The 24,060-nt window shown below is 39.5% G+C and overlaps 1 protein-coding gene across 1 annotated transcript in view; it reads left to right on the top strand.

Annotated features, from left to right (window-relative positions):
• Positions 1 to 574: 574 nt before the first annotated feature.
• LOC131419954 (FERM domain-containing protein 3-like) overlaps positions 575 to 24,060 on the top strand; it is a 182,496-nt gene continuing 159,010 nt past the window's right edge. Inside the window, exon 1 of the mRNA XM_058565581.1 lies at positions 575 to 768. The gene's annotated coding sequence lies outside the window, so the exon portion shown is untranslated. The remainder of the gene's footprint in view (positions 769 to 24,060) is intronic.

The following is a 24,060-nucleotide window of genomic DNA, read 5'->3' as shown; positions in this document are numbered from 1 at the left end:
CCCTGCTTACAGGTGACAGAGCTGGGACTTACCGGGCCTTTCAGGCTCCAGAGCTCGGGCTCCACCGCAGACCCGGGGTCACCGTCCGCGTTATAAACGCACTCCCACCTCCCCGCCCCCCGCCGCCGACTTGTGCTTTTCTCGGGTCGGGCTGCAGCGGGGCCAGGCACACGGTCCCCGCAGACCCCGGGCCGCCCGGGGCGCCTGCTCCTGACGGGCTCAGCGGCACCTGCGCCCCGGGAGCCCGAGGGGCCGGGTCCCCCACCGGCCTGCCCCCCGCCGAGGGCCCGCCCGGGCGCACACAGCGGGGCTGGGGGCGACGGGGGTCCCAGAGACTTCCCGCTCCCATCGCGAGGCATAGGCTCCTGCCCCGCAGCGGTCCCCAGGAGTGTCACCCCGCGACCGCACCCCTTACTTTCTGAGGAGACTCTCAGGTACCCTAAAGGCTTCCTCCGAGTCCAGGGAAGACGAATGAGGAGGCGGGGCTACGGCTGCACATGCGCAGAAGGAGCCTAGACTCCCCTTCCCACAGTGCCGCGCGGTGAACCGGTAGGATTCGAGACTACGTTTCCCGTAGGCCTCAGCCTCCGCGTTTGAGGTCGCTCTTTTAGCGTCTCCGCGTGTCAGAGAGCTGGAGAATGATGGTGTTAAAAGTCTCCTGCGCAAGTTCTCTCCGAGCCTGAAGAGGTTAAGGGTTAAACCTGAACTCTGCCGCCAAATGCAAAGAGTGGTCCTCTATTGGCTCAAGATTGAAATAGCATGTTTTTCGTAAGTCATTTGCAGACGAATTGGGGAAACTTGTATATGGATGGGATATTGAAAATATTAAAATTATTTAGATGAAGTGTGAAAGAATTTTGAGTTATGTAGGCAAATTAATTTTGGAACAAAAAGGCATGACGACTGCGGCATGTAGGACTGAAATTATATAGCTGAAATTATAATTTTATAATTATAAAATTATAATTTTAATTTTTCAATCTGGGACCTCCACCCCTTTACAGCCACCGGACCCACCAACCCCTGAGCCCCTTCTCCCACCCCTGGAGTCTAGTGTGGAGGTTTTCCTGGGGAGGTGGAGACAGGGAATCCGGGTGTAGATGCTTATAGGAAAGCTGTTGGTTTTGATACAGGAACATTCTTTCTTGCAGAATTCTCTTATTGTTGCAACAAATTTTTATGTTAATTATCTTGGATTTCCGTGCACGACTTTTGCTTGCTTTTTGCTGGCATTTGTAATTCTTTGCCATTCTTTAACGAATTATGAATAAAAGCAGAAAATTGCTGTCAAACTATGTTAAATCAATCATAATAGATTTTAATATAAAGCTCACTAATGGAGAGAAAATGTTCATTTGTTCATATGTTCGTTTAACAAACATTTATTGAAAATCTGCTGTGCAATAGAAATTATTCTAGATGCTGGGATAGCAACATCAAATAAAAGAGATTAAATTCCCTAACCCCATGGAGTTGATGATCAGGGTTGTTGTGTGGACCTATTAGTCAAGGTCCCCTCAAGAAACAGGTGTCAATTGTCAAGAAACAGTGGGACACGAGGAAAGTCTAATAAACAAGGCTCTAAAAACATGGGTAGGATAGGTAAAGCATCTTGAAACTAGCGATGGTAAGGAGTCATTATCACACCAGGCCTAGAATGAGGGTAGATAATATTACTAGAACCTGGCAGAAAAGGCCACTCTTATGAGAGCTGTGGCCTTAGGAAGAGAAACCTTGTAATGGCCATTACATGGCTCAGCACAGAGAGCCAAAGGAATAAAGACGCAAACCTCACTTGTTCTCCCTCTAATATCCTAGCTTCTCTTAAGCATTTGTAAACCCTATTCGGTAACTATTCCTAGAATTATGCACAGGCATCTCCTCCAGACCTTTTTGTCACCAATTTTCCATTCTTATTCTTGTCTAACCCCCTACTACTAGTCAACTCATTGAACTATTGGACATGACTCAGGATAAATCTAAACTCAGGACATGTCTCTTCTTCACAAAGTCAACAACTAAATATACCTCCTTAAACTCTGGCCCCCTGGGAAGATTACTTTTCACCACACATTTCAGAACCACCCCTAACTGAGACTGTAATTGCAGCAGCCATAACTTGCAATGATGCCACCATACAGTTTGAAGGAGATTCAACTGCTATGTGGCCTCAGATCTCCCTTGGGGACTTCTGGGGAATGATTAATTGTATATACTTGTGACTAAGTTATGAGGAATTTTGTCAAAGGGACACAGCCTCCCTGTCATTGAAGCCTCCTGTCTATAAAGTAGGATATATCAAGGACTGGGAAAGAGGATCTGAATCCCTGTTTTGATGACTTGTGTTAGTTTTCTGCCTATGAGACCCAGAATTTCATATGTATATATAGATATATATCTTAAGAAGTATCTTAGTAGGGTGCCCATCTATTTCATTTCAATAGACTTCATGATCAAAGAGCCACCACCAAAGATCTCTTCAGGTCACCACAAAAGATGGCTGCATGTCAGAAATATGGAGAGTTTTAAGAAATATTTGTCAGGATCCTATTAAAGAAATATATATTTCATTGGTACAAAATGCAGCATGGGCTGCTCCTGAGTCCACAGGGAGTATACTCGCATTGATAAATTTGGCCCTATCCAAACCTGGTAATTCATCCTTCCTGGTCTAGTTTGCTAAGGACCCATCCTCATATATGCTACCTATTTCTGTTTGTACTATTGAGCAAGATCTTGAGTTCCTTTTGTGTTTTGTGTTTTTATTTCTGGGTTAGACCTTGCAATTTTCCTCCGAGAATAGCTGGTTTTTTATTCCCATTATGGGCCTGGAGTCAGTAAGGGAGGTTGTACAGGCAGGCACTAAGGAGAGTGTGCATCCCCTTTCAGGGTTGAGTTATATTAGGGTCACCCCTTAGGATTTGGAGAGAAAAGTGAGAGAGCCACTGTCAGAAGTCAGTTAATCTTCACTTCTTTTCCTCAGCTCCTCACAAGCCATGACTTTTAGTAAAGCTTAAAGGCCTTAGAATTGCAGAGAGTGTGTCAGGTACAATGAACTTGAACTGCCTAGTAAGCCTCAAAGGCCTAATTTGCCAGGCAAGTTGTACAGAACAGAGAAGATCTGTTTTGACCAACCAGTAGTGATGTTTGACCATATCCTTCTCCTCTGATAATAACTTTGGGCTTCCTGGATGCTTGGTAAACCCACCTAAGTGAAGGAATACAATTTCTTCACCTTGATCTTGAACTCACACTGAGTCCATCCTAGCAGGGATTGGGGGAAAAGGTGTACTTACCTGGCATCTGTCCTCATATGGTTAGTGATCATTTTTAGAAGATGCAGGAACATAATATCCCTCTTGAAGATATTCCTGTATTCAGATCTTATCTGAATGAGTACTTGAGGTAATCTCCATCTATTGAGAGCCCAAATATATTGGATTGCTTTTTAAACTGTTCGGACACCTCCATCTGGGAACTGTTCCTCTCCATTTCTGTCGCTATAGATTAGTTTTGTCTTTTCTACAGTTTCATGCAAAAGGAATCATACAGTTTATTCTCTTTTGTGTGTGACTTCTCATTCAGGATAATGGTTTTGAGATTCATCCTGTAGTTGAGTACCAGCAATGCAGGAACAGACTCACACAGAAAGAAACAACTTATGAGATCAAGTGGAACTCATTGTGACAAATGAGTTCAGGCTATATCTGAATCCAAAGACATGTAATTGTTCCAATTTCCAAGTTCCCAGATTTTCCCGATAAAATTTCCAAATTTTCATCTAATATACCTCCTCAAATTGTCAATCCAATAGTTACTGTAATTTTTTAAAGAAATAATGGCCCCAAAATTCCCAAATTTGATGAAAAAATATTAATTTACATGTCCAAGAAATTTAATGAACCCTAAGTAGGATAAATATAAAGAAATTTATACCTAGACACATCATAGTCAAACTGTTGAAAGCCACACACAAAGAGAAAATCTTCAAAGAAGCAAGAGAAAAACAGCGTAATGTGTACGGGAGAGCATCAATATAAATAATATCTTAACTTCTCATCAGAGAAAATGGACCATAGAAGACAGTGGAATGACACATTCAAAATATGGAAAGACAAAACTGGTAATGAAAACTTTTATTCAGCAAAACTATCCACAAAGTATAAAGGTAAAAAAAAGGACATTCCTAAATTTAAAAAGACTGGAAGAATTGCTTGATATCAGAACTGATTTATGAGAAATACTAAAGGAAATATTTTGAGGTGGAAGAAAATGATACCAGACAGTAGCTCAAATCAACTGGAAGAAATGAAGAGTTACAGAGTAATAAATATCTGGATTAAAATAAAAGAATCTATAAATATATTTTCTGATTTCTTCTGTTAAATTCTTTAAAAGATGTAAAATTGTATAAAGAAATAATTATAACACTGTATTGTTAGCTTTATAAGGCATATAGATGTAATATGTATGAAAATAATAGCAAAGGAGGGAGAAGGAATAGAGTTATATTCGAGAAAACATTCTATATTTCATGGAAATTAAGTTAATGTTAATTTGAAGTAAGTTAAATAACTGTACTAAGTTACTTAACTGTAATAAGTTAAGAGGCATATTGGAATTTCTAGAGCACACACTAGGAAAATAGCTCAAAAATATAAAAAATAATCAATAGAGGAATTAAAATGATATGCTAAAAGATTTATTTAACACAAAAGAAGTTAGTAAAGGAAGAAAAGAGGAACAAAGAAGACTGGAGTCATAGAAAACAAATAATAAAATGGCAAATGTAACTCTGATCCTATCAATAACTGCGCTAAATGTGAATGATTTAAACAGCCCAGATAGAAGACAGAGATTGGCAAAATCGATAATAAAACAAGATCCAACTATATGCAATCTACAAAAGACACACCTTAGGTTCCAAGACACATATAGGTTGAAACTAGAAGGATGGAAAAGATATATCACGCAAATAGTAACCAGAAGACTGCTGGAGGGATTGTTTTAACACTGGACAGTGTACATTTTAAAGTAAGAAATATTACTAGAGGCAAAGAGAGCCATATCCAAATGATAAAATATCAACACATCAGAAAGACATAAAAACTATAAATACATACAAACATAATAACAGAGCTTCAAAATACGTGAAACAAGAATCTGACAGAAATGAAAGGAAAAATAGCGATTCAACAATAATAGTTGGAAATTTCAGTTCCATATTGTCCATAACTGATAGAAAAACAGAAAGAAAGTCAGCAAGGTAATAGAAGACTTGAACAACACTATCAACTAACTCAACGTAAGTGATATATATAGAACATCTAGTCAATGACTACAAAATACACATTCTTTTCAATAGCACATGGAACATTCTCCAGGATAGACCATGTCCTAAGCCATAAAATAAATATCAATAAATTTAAAAAGAATTAAATAATGTCAAATATGTTCTCCAACCACAAGGGAATGTGAAATATCAAGAACAGAATATATCTGGGATATGTACAAATATTTGGAAATTAAATGACACACATTCAAATAACACATGAGTCAAAGAATAAGTTGGGAGTAAAATTAGAAAGTAGTTTGAAGTGAATGAAAATTTAAAAAATAGTATATCAAAATTTATGAGATGTGCCTAAAGCAGTGTTTAGAAAGAAATTTATAGAAAGAAAGAAATTTAAACACCTATAGTGGAAGAGAAGAAAAGTCTCAAATCAGTAACGTAAGTTTTCACCCTAAGAAACTAAAAAAGAAGAAGAAACCAAACTGAAAACAAATGAAAGGAAATAATAAAGGTTAGAACACATGTCAATGAAATACAAAACATAAAAATCAATAAAATCAGAAACTTGACCTTTAAAAGATCAACAAAATTGACAGTCTTCTAGCTAGCATCTAGAAGAGAGAGAGAGTACAATTTACCAAAATCAGAAAGAAAAAAGGGCCATCCATACAGAAACTAAGGGATTATAAGAGAATATTATGAATGACTTTATGGCACAAATTAGACAATTTGTAAGATATAGACAAATTCTTAGATCCAAATTTCCACCACTAACTCAAAGTAAATAGAAAATCTCAATAGATCTATAGTAAATAAGAAAATTAAATTAGTAATTAAATGCTTTTCAGGAAAGGCCCAGATTCAGATGACTCAAATGGTGAATTCCATTGTGTATTAAAGGAAGAAATAATCCCATCCCTCATCATCTATTTCAGAAAATATAGAAAGAGAGAACATATCTCACATCATTCTGTTAGGCCAGATTTTATCTTGATAGCAATAGCAAATAAAGATATCACATGCAAAGAAAAGACCAGTATCCCTAATGAACACAGATGAAAAAATCCTTAACAATATATAAGTAAGTGATGTCACCAAGATGGCAGAGTAGGAGACCTCAGCCTCCCTTCCCCCACAAAAATCAACAGTTAGACTGCTATCCACAAACAAAAAGAGCTCTGGGAGAGCTCTAGAGTCCACCTAAGAAACTTCAGCAACACAGCGCAACCAAAAACTTGAGAATAGCCACACAAAAAGGGAAAGAAGATCAGCTTCATTTGGCCAGCATCACCACATCCTCCAATCAGACATTGCTCAGCACTAAGAGGGAACTCCTCAGCCAGAAAAATTCTCCTTTCAGGGAAAGGGAGAGTGAAGTGAGTGACCAGCTTCCCAGCCTTTCAGGGTACACACGAAGCACCTACTTAGTTTTCACCCCACCCAGAGACTGGCAAAGCTGAGAAGTATAGAGATGGCTAGGAACAAGGAAGAAGAGCAGAGTTTACCAATATCAGCCACACAGAGGGAGCAACCACAGTTCCATAACCTGCTTTGTAGATGACTCCAGCAGCTTTCACCACTGAAGAAACCAATGGCCAGCATAACCACTGCAAACCTCCTGTAGATTTCATTGGTTATCACCTTATAGGTACATTTTCCCGTTAACTGATGCTGGCCACCTGAGTCCCTCACTGATCCCCAATCCCAATCACACTGGAGCCTGGGACCCATGCTGCCAGCCAGCCCAGGCCTCTGCAGCTGCACGGTCTAAATCCCTGTGGCTGACCTCCACCACAGTGCATGCACTCAGGGCTAACCCCTCAATCTGTACACTTGCACACCACTAGCCTCCATTGCCATATGTGCACCCATAGGAAGATCTTATAGCTGAGGAAGTACAAGGCCCCTACAGCTTCTTGTGGGCCTGAATTTGGCCCTATCACCCATCACTGGCCTCCACCTGAAACTAGGTCCCACAGCTGCCCACCTGCATGCCCCCAGCCCAACTCTCATCACCAGCCTCCACTGCCATGTACACACCTGTGGAGAGACCATGCAGCCACAGGAGTGCACACCAACTTCCAGGGTGTCTGCATCTGCTTGTGGGCCTGCATCCAGCCCTGTCTCCTGTCACTGGCCTGCACCACTGGGCTCACCTACAGCTAGCCCCTCCAGCTGTACACCTGTATGCCCCTGTTCTAACACTAAACACTGGCCTCCACTGCCGTGGACCTTTGGCAACAACCAGCAGTCATCGTAGTACATGCCAACAACCAGAGCTCCCATAGTTGCTAGGGTGCCCATATTTGGCCTCAGCCCTTGCTCCTTACCCCGGCCTCCAACACTATGTGTGCATTTGCAACTGGGTCTTGCACTATACAGTCACCCATAATTACCCCTGAAGCTGAGTGCATACATACTACTGGCTCCAGCTACCATTGCTGCTTGCCCTAGCCCTTAGATGCTGAGGTGAGGCTCTGAGAACCTCAACAGCCCTTGGACCCTCTATGAACTCCCTGCAATGTTTACCAACAACCGCACAGTTGTCGACCACAACAAGGACTCAGTGGCCTGAGCCAATGAGTCAGCATCCCCTCCCAAAACTGGAGCCACCGTACAACCTCATACTTGGTGTGCTGCACCACTAGACCTGGGGTCACACTGCAGCATGTCCCCATTCACAGGTGAAGTTCTATCCAAAGTAAGTCCATAAAGTCTGGAAGAGGTGACTGTTTCTTCAAATGCACAGAGACCTATGCAAGGCTATAGGGATCACAAAGAATGAGGGAAACATGACTCCACCAAAGAAACACAGTAAACTTCCAATAACTGACCCCAAAGAAATGGAAATACAAGAATTGCCTGGCAAAGAATTCAAAATAATTGTTCTAAAGATGTTCAGAGAGCTATAAGAGAACACAGATAAACAATTTAATAAAATCATGAAAATATTACAAGAACGGAAAGAAGTTCAGCAAAGAGATAGAAAACATAAAAAAGAACCAAACAGAAATTTTGGAGCTGAAGAAAACAATGACTGAACTGGAGAATTCAATAGAGACCTTCAATAATAGACTGGACCAAACAGAAGAAAGAATTCATGAGCTTGAAGACAGATCATTTCAAATTACCCAGTCAGAGGAGCAAAAAGAAAAACAAATATAAAGGACTGAAGAAAGCCTACAAGACTTATGGGACACAATTAAAAGAAGCAATCTGCACATCATTGGAATCCAAGAAGGAAAAGAGAGGTAGAAAGGGGTAGAAATCTTTTTATTTATTTATTTGCTGAGGAAGATTCACCCTGAGCTAAAATCTGTTGCCAATCTTCCTCTTGTTACTGAGGATGATTCGCCCTGAGCTAACTTCCCTTGCCAATCTTCCTCTATTTTGTATGTGAGTCACCACACCAGCATGGCCACAAGTGGTGTAGGTCCATGCCCAGGAACCAGCCCTAGTTAGCTAAAGCAGAGCATGCCAAACTTAACCACTACACCACTAGGGCTGGCCCTGGTAGAAATCTTTAAAAAAAAAAAATAATGACTGAGAACTTCCCAAACCATGGGGAGATATTTGGACATCCAAGTTCATGAAGCTAAAAGATCACTGTAAGATTTCAATCCAAAATGATCTTCTCGAAGGCATATTATAATCAAACTGTCTAAAATCAAAGACAAAGAGAGAATTTTAAAAGCAGCAAAACAATTCCTGTCATACAAGGTAACCCCCCAAAGGCTATCAGCAAATTTCTCAGCAGATGTCTTGCAGACCAGGAGAGAGTGGGATGATATATTCAAAGTGCTGAAAGAAAAAAATGCTAACCAAGAATACTTTACCTAACAAAGCTGTGCTTCCAAAATGAAGGAGATGAAGACTTTGCCTAATAAATAAAAACTGAGGGAGTTCATCACCACTAGACCTGCCTTACAAGAAATGCTGAAAGGAGTTCTTCAAACTGAAATGAAAGGAAGTTAACTAGTAACATGAAAACATATAAAAATATATAATATACTGGTAAGTGTATGTATATAGTCATATTCAAAATACTCTAACGCTGTAATGTGGTGTGTTAACCACTTAACACTAGTAAGAAGATTAAAGAACAAAAGTATTAAAAATAGCTATAGCTACAACAATTTGTTAATGGATGCACAATATGAAAGGATATAAATTGTGAAATTAAAAACATAAAATGTGGGGGGGGTAAAAGAGTAGAATTTTTGTATGTGATCAAAGCTAAGTTGTTAACAGTTTAAAATAGACTGTTATAGCTATAAAGTGTTTCAAGTAAGCCACAGAGTAACCACCAAGCAAAAATCTATAGAAGATATACACAAGATAAAGAGAAGGGAATCAAATATACCACTATCAAATATCATTAGTTCACAAAAGAAGAGAGCAAGAGAGGAAGAAAGGAACAAAGGAACTACAGAACAGCCAGAAAATAATGAACAAGATGACAAGAGTAAGTTTTTACCAATCACTAATTACCTTAAATGTAGATGGACTAAATTCTCAAATATAAAGGCACAGAGTGACTGAAGGATAAAAAAAAATAGACCCAATTATATGCCTCCTACAAGAGACTCACTTCAACTTCAAGGACACACTTAGACTCAAGTGAAGACATGGGAAATGAGTCCGTGTAAATGCAAACTAAAAGAGAGCAAAGTAGCCATTCTTATATCAGACAAAAGAGATTTTAAGTCTAAAACTGTTACAAGAGATAAAGAAGGTCATTATATAATTTTAAAGGGGTCAATTTATCAAGAGGATATAACAATTGTAAACATATATGCACACATAATTGGAGCATCTAAACATGTTAAGCAAATACTAACAGATAAGAAGGGAGTAATAGACAACAATACAACAACAGTAGGGGACTTCACTACCCCACTTTCAATAATGGATAGCTCACTGAGACAGAAAATCAATAAGGAAACATTGAACTTGAGCTATACCCTAGACCAAATGGACCTAACAGACATTTACAGAACATTTCATCCAGTAACAACAGAATACACACTCTTCTCAAGCACACATGGAACATTCTCCAGAAGAGATTATATTTTAGGTCTTGAAACAAATCTCAGAAAATTTATAAACATTTAAATCATACCAGGTATCTTTTCTGACCACAATGGTACAAAACTAGAAATCAATAACAGGAGGAAAACTGTAAATTTCACAAATACATGGAAATTAAACAACACACTCCTGAACAACCAATACATCTAAGATGAAATCAAAAGGGAAACAGAAAAATATCTTGAAACAAATGAAAATGGAAATAAACATGCCAAAACTTATGGGATGAAGCAAAAGCAATTTTAAGAGGGAATTTTATAGTAACAAATGACTACATTAAAAAAAAGAAAGATCTCAAATAAGCAACCTAACTACACCTCAAGCAACTAGAAAAAAAAACAACAACCCAAACCCAACTTAGCAGATGGAAGAAGATAACAAAGATCAGAGAAGAAATAAATGAAATAGAGAATAGGAAAAAAAATAGAAAAGATCAATGAAACTAAGAGTTGGTTTTTTGAAAAGATAAACAAAATTGGCAAAACGTCAACCTTTTTTAGAAGAAAGAGAGAAGACACAAATAAATCAGAAATGAAAGAGGAGACATCACAACGAATACCACAGAAATACAAAGGATCATAAGAGAGTACTATGAACAATGATATGTCAACAAGTTGGACAACCTACAAGAAATGGATACACTCCTAGAAATATATAACCTAGCAAATCTGCATCATGAAGAAATAGAAAATCTGAACAGACTAACATCAAGTAAGGAGATTGAATCAGTAACCAAAAACCTCCCAACAAAGAAAAGCCAAAGATCAGACGGCTTCACTGTTGAATTCCACCAAACATTTAAAGAAGAATTAATGCCAATGCTTCACAAACTCTTCCAGAAAATTAAAGAGGAGGGAAAAATCCCAAACTCATTTTACAAAGCCAGCATTACCCTGATACCAAAGCCAGATATGGATACTGCAAGAAAAGAAAACTGCAGGTCAATATCCTTGGTGAATATTGATGCAAGAATTCTCAACAAAATACTGGCAAACTGAATTCAACAGCACATTAAAAGGATCATACACCATGATCAAGTGGCGTTTATTTCTGGGATGCAAGGATAGTTCAACATAAGCAATTCAATAAATGTGATCTATCACAGTAATAGAATGAATAGATTGAAAGACAAAAATCATATGATCGTCTCAATAAATGCAGAAAATGTATTTGAAAAAATTTAGCATTCTTTCATGATAAACACTCAACAAATTGGGTAGAGAAGCAACAAACCTCAATATAATAAAGGCCATATATGACAAGCCCACAGCTAACATCATACTCAATAGTGAAAGGTTAAAATCTTTCTTTCTACGATCAGGAAGAAGTCAAAGGTGCCCACTACCAGAACTACTATTCAACATAGTACTGGAAGTCCTCACCAGAGCAATTAGGCAAAAAGATAATAATAATAATAATAAAAATAAAAGGCATCCAAATCCCTTTGTCTGGCATATCCACAGGCTACCTGCTCATTATTCACTTAAGAGCTGTCTTGGTTATCAGATCTAATGTCGTGGTATCGCAGTGCTTGTGTTCAAGTAACCCTTATTTTACTTAACAATAGCCCCAATGCCCAAAGATAGTGATGCTGGCAATTGGGATACACCAAAGAGAGCCATAAAGTGCTTCCTTTAAGGGAAAAGATGAAAGTTCTGGAAAATAAGGAAAGAAAAAAATTTATATGCTGAGGTTGCTAAAATCTATGATATGAATGAATCTTCTTGGAAATTGTGAAGAAGGAAAAACAAATTCGTGCTAGTTTTGCTGTCACACCTCAAATATGTATGTATAGGAAAAAAACATAGTATAGATATAGGGTTCGGTTCCATCTGTAGTTTCAGGCATCAACTGGGGTTCTTGGAATGTATCCCCATGGATCAGGGGGGACTACTGTAAGAGAAAGGCAGAGTAAGGGCAGATTCCTTCTCTCTGCTTGAGCTGGGACATCCATCTTCTCTTGCCCTTGGACTTTGGTGCTTCTGGTTCTCAGGCCTACAGGCTTGGACTGGAACTACACCACTGGCTTTCCTGGGCCTCCAGCTTGCAGGACTGCAGATCAAGGGACTTCTCAGCCTCCATAATCATGTGAGCCAATTCCTCATAATAAATCTCCTTCTACATATCTATACATATCCCATTGGTTCTGTTTCTCAGGAGAACCCTGACTAATACAGATACAAAGGTGTTTATTTTGTTTTTTCACTTTAAACTCTACAAATACATTTTATACACTTCTATATGTAGGATACATCATGCACACACACAATTGGGATCTTTCCTGCCTAATTTACAAGTCAGAGCAGCAGTGAGAGACTCAGCAAAGTGAGCAGGCAAAGCAGGAATGAGGACTATCTGATATGCTAAGAATCTGAATCGATCTTGACTTTCATCTCCTCCAGCTTCATTTACTCCTTAACTGGCTGCTAGTGTTTCTGCTGACATTGCATCTGAGGGTAACTGTCTCTGACACCAATGACGTTGCACAATACGCCTTCATTGGCGTTAGTTTGTGAATACTTGCCACTGAATAAGAATTACATTTTAGTTGAAAAAGTTAATTCCACTTTAAAATAAAACAAAACAAAAATACATTTTTGCTTGTCTTTTAGCATGTCTCTATCTCTTCTATCTCCTCTACCAATGGTCAGTTGATTCAGGCAACACTTTAAATGACGACATGCATTACCTATTTTATTTTATTTTGTTATTTTTGTTTAAATGCACTCCGGGTACCTTTTCTCTTACCTTTTGATCAATACAATAATAATGATAGTTTTTACAAGTAGAAATTCTCCAGATAACTAAGCTTCTCCAAATTCTCTTTGAATGGAAGATACAATTATACTGCAAAACTCTTACAAAAATAGTCTCTTCTTTAACCTCTTGAGGAAAAGTTAGTTGACTGTGCTTGGGCTAATTCGAAGAATGCCAGCCTTTCAAAACTTTTACTCATGTGATACACTTTTTCTAAATTTTCTTTAAGAGTTAATACATCTAATTGAATAAAAATTACTGAATTGCTCCTTATTTGGCTCCCATCTTACTCTTTCTCAGTTCTTCTTTGTAATAAACTCTTCGTAACTCTGAAGAGTAGGGGGATATGGGTTTCAGCTTAATCAAACTTCCTTATGGAGTGAGGGTCACAAACAACGTCATCCAGGGAATTTGAGTATAGTGAGCCCTCAACAGTATCAGGAGGCTGTCTGGCTGTCTGCAACTTCTTATTGAAGATTCAGAAAATGTGTCAGGATATTTCAGTACCCTGGGTCATCATTACAAACATCAATGGTCATCATATAGGGTATTAGTTATTATTGCTGGATTAAAAATTACCTCAAAAACTTTGCAGCTTAAAGCAACAAACATGTATTATCTTACAATTTATGAGGGCCAGGAATCTGGGACTGCCCATCGAGCTGTCAGCAGGGCTGCTGTCTCATCTGAAAGCTTGATTGGGGGATGACCTGCTTCCAAGCTCACTCACATGGTTGTTGACAGGCTTCAGGTCTTTGCCTGCTCTTGGCTTGAAACCACAGTTTTTTGCCACGTCTGCCTCTCCATAGGCTGCCTGAGTGTTTTTACAACATAATAGCTGGCTTCCTCCAGAGTGAGTTTGGGGGGGTGGGACAAAGATGAGAGCTTCAGACTTTTATAACCAAATCTTAGAAGTGACACACCATCACTTCTGGAACAATGTGGGAGAAGACTACACACAGGTGTGACTATCAGGAGATAGGGATTGATGGGGGCCATCTTGGAGGCTGGCTACCGCAGACAGAATCTATAATGGAGTAATTTCTCTGTATCTTTTTAAAATTTTATTTGTAGTAAAAAACACATAACATAAAATTTACCATAATAACCTTTTTTAACTGTGCAATTCCAAATACAGCTTTTATGTGTGTGTGAGTGAGGAAGATCAGCCCTGAGCTAACATCCATGCCAATCCTCCTCTTTTTGCTGAGGAAGACCGGCCTTGAGATAACATCTATTTCCAATCCTCCTCCTTTTTTTTCCCTTTTTCTCCCCAAAGCCCCAGTAGATAGTTTTATGTCATAGTTGCACATCCTTCTAGTTTCTGTATGTGGGATGCCACCTCAGCATGGCCGGACAAGTGGTGCGTAGGTGCGTGTCCGGGATCTGAACCCAGGCTGCCAGCAGTGGAGCAAGCACACTTAACCGCTAAACCATGGGGCTGGCCCCTAACTGTGCAGTTCCACAGCGTTAAATATACTCATATTGTTGTGCAGCAGATCTCCAGAACTTTTTCATCTTGCAAAATGGAATAATTTTTTATAGCCGTATTTCTTATTGATCAAATGCTAGTGGATGGCAGCATTGCACTGTTTTGTGTACTAGGAATTTTGGAATTCCCAAATCCTTTCGGTTTTAACCATAACATCACATGAGCCAACATGATTAATGCTATGACCTTAGTTTCAATAGCATCCTATTGCACATTTCACATGGAAAAATCTAAGCCCACTTGTTTGTACAGTATATAACTTATTTTTAAAAATATGATTAAATGCATTTGAAGAGAGATATATTTATGTACATGCAAAATTTTGATGTTAATAAAGATTTTACATTTAACACAAAGACCCAAAGTTATGGAGGTGATGAATATGCTGAGCTCTTCAGGAGAAGCATGTTTCTGCAGTGTGCCATTCATTAGTTACACAGCATGGCATTTCAATGTGTCATGCATATAGAATAGCTACAGTCCAAACTCCTGCTCGTGTGGGTTATTTCTCTGGGTGGGGTGCGGTGGTCCTCAACAATAAGCATTGACTAGGATCTGAGATTCAGTTAAGAAATTAAGACCCCAACGAGCAACAAAAGTGAAAATCAACAAATGGGACTACATCAAACTAAAATGCTTCTGCACAACAAAAGAAATTATCAAAATGAAAAACGCTTTGGAATAAGAGGAAATATTTGCAAATCATATATCAGTTAACAGATTAATATTCAAAATATATGAAGAACTCATACAACTCCAAAAGAAACAAACAAAAAACAGTCTGATTAAAAAGTGGGCAGAGAGGCTGAATACACATTTTTCCAAAGAAGGCATACAGGCACATGAAGAGATGCTCAACATCACTAACCATCAGGAAAATGCAAATCAAAACCACAATGAGATATCACCTCACACCTGCTAGTATGGATATCATCAAGATGACAACAAATAGCAGGTGTTGGTGAGGGTATGGAGGAAAGGGAAGCCTTGTGCACTGTTGGGGGGAATGTAAATTGGTACAGCTAGTATGGAAAACACTATGGAGGTTCCTCAAAAAATCAAAAATAGAACTACCATATGATGCAGCAATTCCACTTCTGGTTATATATCCAAAGAAAATGAAAATACTAACTTGCAAAGATATTTGTACCCCCATGTTCATTGCAGCCTTATTTACAATAGCCAAGATATGGAAAAAACCTAAGTATACATCAATGCATGAATGGATAAAGAAAATGTGGTATATACAAATATATACAGTGGAATATTATTCAGAAATAAGAAAGGAATCCTACCATTTGTGACAACATGCATGGATCTTGAGGACATTATGCTAAGTGAGGTAAGTCAGACAGAGAAAGACAAATACTTTACGATATCACTTGTACGTGGAATCTAAAAAAGCCAAACTCATAGAAACAGAGAGTAGAATGGTCATTACCAGGGGCTGGACGTATGGGGGAATTGAGGAGATTTATTAAAGGGTACAGACTTGCAACTAGAAGATGAATAAGTTCTGGAGATCTAATGCATGGCAGAGATTATAGCCAACGATATTGCAGTACATTCTTCAAAATTGCTAAGAGACTAGATCTTATATATTTTCACCACAAAAAAGAAATGATAATTATGTGATATGAAAGAGGTGTGAGGTAACACTATGGGGGTAATCATATTGCTATATATAAATGCTTCAAATCAACACCTTGCACACCTTAAACTTACACAATGTCATATCAATTACATCTCAGTAAGAAGGAATCAGGGCGTTGGCCCGGTGGTGTAGTGCTTATTTTCACATGCTCCGCCTCAGGGGCCCGGGGTTCATGGGTTCGGATCCTGGGTGCGGACCTACACACCGCTCAGCAAGCCATGCTGTGGTGGCATCCCACATATGAAAAATAGAGGAAGATGGGCAGAGATGTTAGCTCAGGGCTAGTCTTCCTCAGCAAAAAGAGGAAGATTGGCAATGGATATTAGCTCAGGGCCAATGCTCTTCACCAAAAAAAAACAAAAAGAAGAAGAAATCAGGACTCGAGTTAGAGAGGTTTGCTTCAGCGTGGGTTGAGCTGACAGGTGAGGTGGGAGGTCAGGGTGGGGGAACACCTTTCCTTCCCATCCCTCTACAAGATAAAGCATTCTGCACACCAGGGATTCAGGTGACCCTGCCATTCATTCGGTGTTACCAGAAGGACCTATATTTTCCCTTTCTTGTGCAGTTTTTCTCATTATCTTCAACCCTGTACTTTTTATCTCATTTTGATCACTTTCTGTCCATGATGATTGACATTAAAGAACAACTGGCCTGTTCTGAATTTTGTTCAGAACATATATTCTTTCTCTCCATATATACTTTACATCTCTCTCTTTTCATATACTTAGGGAAATTCCAAACATGCACAGACTATTGAATTGTTATGGGAAAGGAGAATCATAGACATTTGTGCTAGAAGGGCCTTGTGAATCATCTCGTCAAAATCCTCGTTTACGAATTAAGAAACTGAGTCTCAGCTCCATGAAGTGACTTGAGTTGACGGCAGAGCTGAGACCTGAGCCCTGTCTCCTGCTGCCATGTCCAGAGCTTTTCCTACAATAGCAGGTTCTTCCCCGATGCAAATTTAAGGCATCCAGGAAAGTCAGAACAGGCTCATTGGGCCAGAGGTTGAAGGAATCAGGTTACATCCCGAGAAAGGCGACTCCAGATAATTGAGAACATTGAAAAGGTGATATGTTTGGTCTGGTTCATTAAATTAACAGATATGTATTGAGCACAAACTGTGTGCTAGTCTTGATTTTTGATGCTTGGCAGGTAGAGCGGGGAACAAAACAAATGTGGTCCTTGCCCTCAAGGATCTTACAGACAGGTGGAGAAGGCAGGTCTGTGCAGATCATAACACATACACCGTAAGCATTTTCCTTCACACGAAGGAAGACAATGGGGTGCCGTAACAGAGGGACCTAGTTTGGATTGGGGTGGAGTAAGAAAGGCCTCCCTGAAAAAGGGACATTTTTAGCAAGATCTTAGGGGTTAAAGGAGTTATCCAGGCAAAGAGTAGGAGGAAGAGGATCCTAGAGGGAGGGAGGAGCAAGTTCAAAGGCCCTAGGGGCACGTGCAGAGTCCCACTGCTAACGCCTTGACTGTGGTCACTCTGACCTGAATATGCTACAAGCTACTTTAGCAGTGGACCCAGGAGTGGTGGTGCAGAAGCCAAGCAGCAAGGTTTTTGCTATGTGACCCTGTCCCCAGACCATAGCCAATTGGTCCAGGGGTGGACCTGTGATCCACACTGAGCCAACCACATTTTCTCTCCTGGGAATTTGGAATCTGGAACTGAACCTGGAAGATGCCCAGGCCAGTTGGGTGAGTGGCAGTGCCCTAGAGCAGAAGGCCTCCTGTTGAGGATGCTTGAGCTGTCCTGGTGCAGGTCTATCTCAAAGCGTGAAGCTTCGCCTCTTACATGGATTCTATGACTTATCCCAGCGTCTTCCCCTGTTGGTTTAGATTAGGTTCAGCTGCTTGTAGCAGAGACCGGGAACAAGAGTGGCTTATATAAGGCCAAGGTGTCTATCTCCTCGTGTGGAAGACATTTGGAAGTAGCGAGTGCAGGCTGGTGTGGAAGTTCCCATGGTCATCGGATGCTGAGGCTCCACCGTAGGGGTCATGTAATAATAAATGTGACAACACATGTAAAGTTCAGCCCAGAGTTTGGCACATGGCAAGTGCTCAATAGTTGTTGGAGACTATGGTCATTCATACCAACTTCACCCAATGACAGCCTGACCCTTGTCTCTAAATGTTGGGTCTCCTCAGCACTCCGTGCTGGGTCATGTTCTCCTCTCTTTCTGCCCCTCCTCCAGTGCCATGCCTTTGTATGCGTACAGAGACACACTTCCCTAGTGTCCCCACCTTGCCTATCTTCATGCCAGCCCTCTAGTCCAAGCTGCCTGGTCTCTCCCTGAATTGCTGCAATTGCCTCCTATTGCTCATCCGGCTTCCACTCCTGAGGCACCCTGCACCTCCCCACCCCCAACATCCATGGCACACCTGGCACTCAGTGGATCTTTTAGAATTAGACCATCCCTCTTGTGCTCAAGACCCTGTAATGGGGAATCATCACACTTAGAATGAAATTTAAGCACCTTAACATTACCGACAAAGTCCCATGTCATCCCACCCTTGCCCAACTCTCATCTTGGGCTATACCATTTCTTTGTCACTCTGCACTGGCCTTAGTTAAATCCCTGTAACTGATCAAGTTCATTCCCTCCTGGGCCTTTGCATGTGCTGCTCTCTCTGACTGGAACATTCCCATTGCACCCCATCCCCCCTCGATCCTCTTAGCTCTGCTCAGGTCCCAGCTCACACGGGCTTCCTTCCACTTCCTCAGAGAGGATTTCCCTGACTGCCCCTCACCCAATCTCTGCTGATCTTAGAACCCACTCTCTTCCCTCATAGCACTCATCACAATTTATACGCAGACATTTATTTTAAATGTCTGTCTAATGTCTGTCCCCTACTCGACTGTCAGCTCCATGAGGGTCCTGATCACGTCTTACAATTGTGTCCCCATCATTAGCGCAGTGCCTGGCACGTGGCAGGTACTGTGTAAATAACTGTTACGAGAATGAATGACTCATCACCACAGTGGAATGACTGCCTGACACATGAGGATTACTTTTCCCCTCTGGGTTCTAATAAGGAACTAAGAAGAGAAGATTCTGGGAGCAGAAAGAGGTCTGAGAGGCACGCCAAGGAGAAGAAGTCATAGTACAGTCAGGGAGAATGTTCCTTGACCATGGAGGTCCGGGTTAAGCCAAAATTAAGTTCAGAGTCTGGCTGTATCTGCTGAACTACTGGATGGTGAGGCCCCTCTCAAGACCACCATTTGCCTGAGTTGATATAAATGTGAAGGGAGAGGCTCTGTGAGGAGAGGGGGTCTTCGTGGTGCCTCAGGTAATGGAGAAAGAAGGCGGTGAGCAGCACAGAGTCTGACCATGCTGGGTCTCTGGGACGGGGCCTGAACCCCCGGGACACAGGTGAACTGAGCCATGTGAGACTGGGCATGGGTGGGGGACACTCAGCCAGCCTTTGCTTGATCTCAGCATGGCTCTAGGACACTGAGGACGGCATGAGGCCCAGCAGCTTTGGGTAATCTGGAAACAGCTCTCCGCGCAAGAAAGCCCCTGCTCACATGGCCACTGGCATCAGAAAGGATGTCCAAGAGGAAACACCTAAGAGGAGCCCCAAGAGCACCATCGCATTATATTCCCAGTGCCCTCTGGTTTTCCATAGTAACCATCTCAAACTTTCTCACCTGTTCTCAAATCTCAGGTTACCATCTACCCACAGCCCCCTCCCCTCTCCACAGATGACTTACTTCAGTTCCCCATCGGCAGGGTCAAAAGAAACCTCAGCTTCCACCCATCAGTCTTTTAAGATGGTAGTTCTGAAAGTTTTTGGCCTTTGGACTCTTGAAATTTATGCAGGAATCCAAAGAGCTTTTGTATAAGGATTATATCTATTGATATTTACTGTATTAAAAATTACCACTGAGAAATGTTAAAATATTTATTAATTTGTTTAAAAATAAAAATAATAAACCCTTTACCTGCTAGCACAAATAACATATTTTAGCAAAAATGTCTATATTTTCTAAAACAAAAGTTATTAATGAGAAGAGTGACATTATTTTACATTTTTGCAAACCTCTTTCATGTCTGGCTTAATAGAAGACTGGAGAATTGCTATATCTGCTTCTGCATTCAGTCAATATGTTATTCTTCTTTGAAGTATATGAAGAAAATGTGGCCTCACATGGACATGTGCAGGAAATGGGGATGTGTGGGGCTATTTTAGCAGACTTTTAAGAGAGTTCTCTATATTCTACTTTGATGTATCAAAACTGGAGAAGTGGTAATTTCTTAAAATGTAATCTGAAACCATACAAATGAACTTTATGTACTGTTACATTAAAATCCGTTTATCTATCTTGTACTTTGAATGGATATTTTACTCATGCAATGATTTTGTAACATCATGTATTGATCACTTGGTAAACATTGGTTCACTGATGCAAATTTATCTAGATGTTGATGCATTTCATCATGCAATATATCAAAAAATCACATTGGTAACATCAACACTGATCTCATCAGAGAAGTCTTTAAGTCTTGGGAAGCTGTCGAGCTCCCAAGGGACCTCAGTGTTCTGTGGACCTCACTTTGAGAACTGCTGTTTTAAGAGTTGTTCATTAACTTCTGGCTAAGGCTGTTAGCTTCTGTTCTAATTAACTTTTCGAACCAAGGTTGTGTAACAAAATGAAGGCATTTTGTTGTCTATAAATTTCTGTTACAAAGTGTTAGTTTCTTTTTTCTTATTGAGATATAATCGACATATAACACTGTGTAAATTTTAGGCATATATATAGAGAGAGAGAGAGCAATATGATTACCGCCATAGTGTTAGCTAACACTTCTATCATGTCATGTATTTATAATTTCTTTTTTCTGGTGGGCACAGGACGTAGTCTCTGAGCAACTGTGAATTTTATAATACAGTATTGTTTTCTATAATCACTGTGCTGTACCTTAGATCTCCAGGACTTATTTATCTACTAGTTGCAAGTTTGTACCCTTAACATCTCCCAATTCCCTCATGCGTTAGTTTCTTTTCATGAGACTGTTGTATAGGCCCCAGAGCTTCTTTATGCAGTTGTGATTTACAATTCAACTCATCCCATTCATGTTCCAAAACCTTGAGAAAACAAATGATTAATCAGAAGATTGCTTGCAGGGCATGGATTCAGAGTGAAAAAGTATTGAATGAGCTCAGTGGATGTGCACCACAAGCAGAGAAGAGTCTAGGGAGCCACCGTCCTTACTCTGCTTGTTCACGGTTTCCTGTCCCAGGAATCAGCGCAGACCTGCAGGAGACCAGTGAATTGTAGCTCCTCTTCTGAGTAAGGCCAATTCATGTCCCTTCTCCATTTTCTATTGGTTGTCTCTCTTTTTCTTACTGTGTTGTAAAAGCCTCTTTGTGTATTTGTTTGTAATATAATTTTTCCAATTTGTCTTTTATTACTTTATTTGTAGTATTTTCTTTTTGCCCTGGAGAAGTTTAAGATTTTTATCTAACATAATTTCTGAAATAATTTTTTTCAAGGCAAGCTAGAAGTCACGGCACTTTTTATATAATACACTGAAATATTTTCATATTTATTTCTGTCATGTCAACTAGGAATCATTTTACCAGCAGAAAAAAGTTTTATACATATCAGAAAAAAATACATAGTGAAAAGATTCAGTAAATATTTTTTTGTTATCAGTTTATCGTTTTAATCATTTACTGGTGATGCTCATATATAGACAAGATTAGCATGCATCAAAAAACGTAAGAAAATGTATGGCAGAAAAACATAATCGAGAAAATTCTGAATTCTGTCCATAAACTTACTTTAATTCTGTGGATCGGTAAAATGCGAATTGCCGTTGTATGATTTTAGTTGGTCCATCTCATGGAAAAATGAATGTTCCTTGTGAACATAGTTTGCAAACCCCTGTGTCATAATTCTGAAGTTTTTCTCTCTGTAGGGCCTCTAATGGGTATTGGGTCCACAAGAAACATGTGGACCCAAAATTTTCAGTTAATTTAAAAATGTATTTGTCACAAATTTTTAAATAATACAAATAAGCATGAATCTTAAAAATTAATGATAAAAATGATAATGTTTTCATATTGATGAGAGGGATGACATTCTTTGATATCTCTCATGAGGCATCTATATAAGACTTGATGAAAAGCTTAAGTTATAGGTGAAGTTCAACAGCTTGTTGGTTCTTTTCCTTAGACTTTACCTCTATGAATGTAGAGTACAAATTCACAGTGATAAGTCATCAGGATGACGGCATGTGCTGGGGGCTCCGTCAGATGGTGTTGGATGGTGTGAAAATGAGGGACAGAGCTCCTGGGTGACTGCATTCAGGTGCTGACCCAACAGCACGTCACACATGTGTTGTCGTGAAGGAGGATTCCTACTCCAGTCTGGCTTCATTCAGCCCTGAAAAGTCTTTCTTCATGTTCTGTTACAAGTATTTGCATATGGTGTCAATACATACCCAACAACATGCCTTTGATTTTATTCTTGAACAAATGAAGAACCATCAACTGTTGGGAAAGAGCCCAACTCCACAGTCAGTTGTTTGCACAATTGTCCGTTATTCTTAAGATATCCTGATATCCTTTTTTTTTCTGCATTAAAACTTGAGAAATTTTTGCCCTGAAGGAATAGGAAAGACAACTCACTTGAGAACTATTAAGCAAGCCAATTGAAATAATAAAACCCATCCTTCCTTTGCATTATTGGTATCATAAAGTAATCTTTTTTTTTTTTTTGAAAGTATTATGCCTAAGATAGTCCACAAACAGTATAATGAAACAAAAAATTATTTTTTGATGGCAGTTCAAATGGAAATAGTCCCTCATCCTCAGTACAAAGTAATCTGAAAGAAAAACAAAACCAAATTCTCTAAATCATGTATCTTTGTGAAAAGAATGGTCATTTCTCTGTTCTCTTGCTTTAAATTTCAAATTTTTGTGGAGCTACATTAATGGATCATAAGCTATCTCAACCTTGAGCACACCACTTAAATTTGGGGGGCTTAGTTTCTTCTAAATAAGGAGAGAATACTTGTTTATCTACCTCATAGAGTTGTTGAAATGAAGCTGAAAGCATTCATAAACTGCAAAATGCTTTAGAAATCCTGGTGGCGTATGTTAGTTGATACCAATTTAGAAGAAAATTGTTTAATTGTTAAGTCTGTTCCTATCTTAGCTACCATATTAGATGGTATGATATTACATCAAGAGTAACATGTTTGTGAGGCAAAAGTACTCCAAGATTAATTAAATAGCAGAATCTTTGAAATGTTATGTACTATTTTAAAAAATACATAATGACTATTAAGAACGTAATCGGATGTCTGTGAAAATTGTGATTTAATATTACGTTTCAAATTTCTGAAATCCATGTAAACAAAATTATTTGATTACGTTTTCCTCTGAAATGGCCAAACTATCAAAAGACCACTTGATAGATCTTTGGGGATCACCTATGTTTGTGGACGATATTTGGAGGAACACAGCTCCAGATCCATGGACTGGGATCTGTCCCCACCATGGGCATTTACTGGGAAGGCCTCTTGACTGTCATCATTGTCGACTGGGTAACAAGGCTCTTCCCAGCCTGCTGGTCTATCACATAGCAACTTCAGTGCTTCGGGTAACCCCTGGTTCATCTTCTCTCCTTTAAGCAGGATTGGATGTCTTGAGTCAGAAAAGTATATTATTAATGATCATTTTATGGGTGGAAAAAATGAGATGAAAGTCAAAGGTTTTCCTAAGGTCACAGAGAAAGTGTGATTACCGTCT

Source organism: Diceros bicornis, chromosome 22 (assembly GCF_020826845.1).
Source record: "Diceros bicornis minor isolate mBicDic1 chromosome 22, mDicBic1.mat.cur, whole genome shotgun sequence".
NCBI classification, from domain to species: Eukaryota; Metazoa; Chordata; class Mammalia; order Perissodactyla; family Rhinocerotidae; genus Diceros; species Diceros bicornis.
This window is presented reverse-complemented; position numbering and strand designations above follow the sequence as displayed.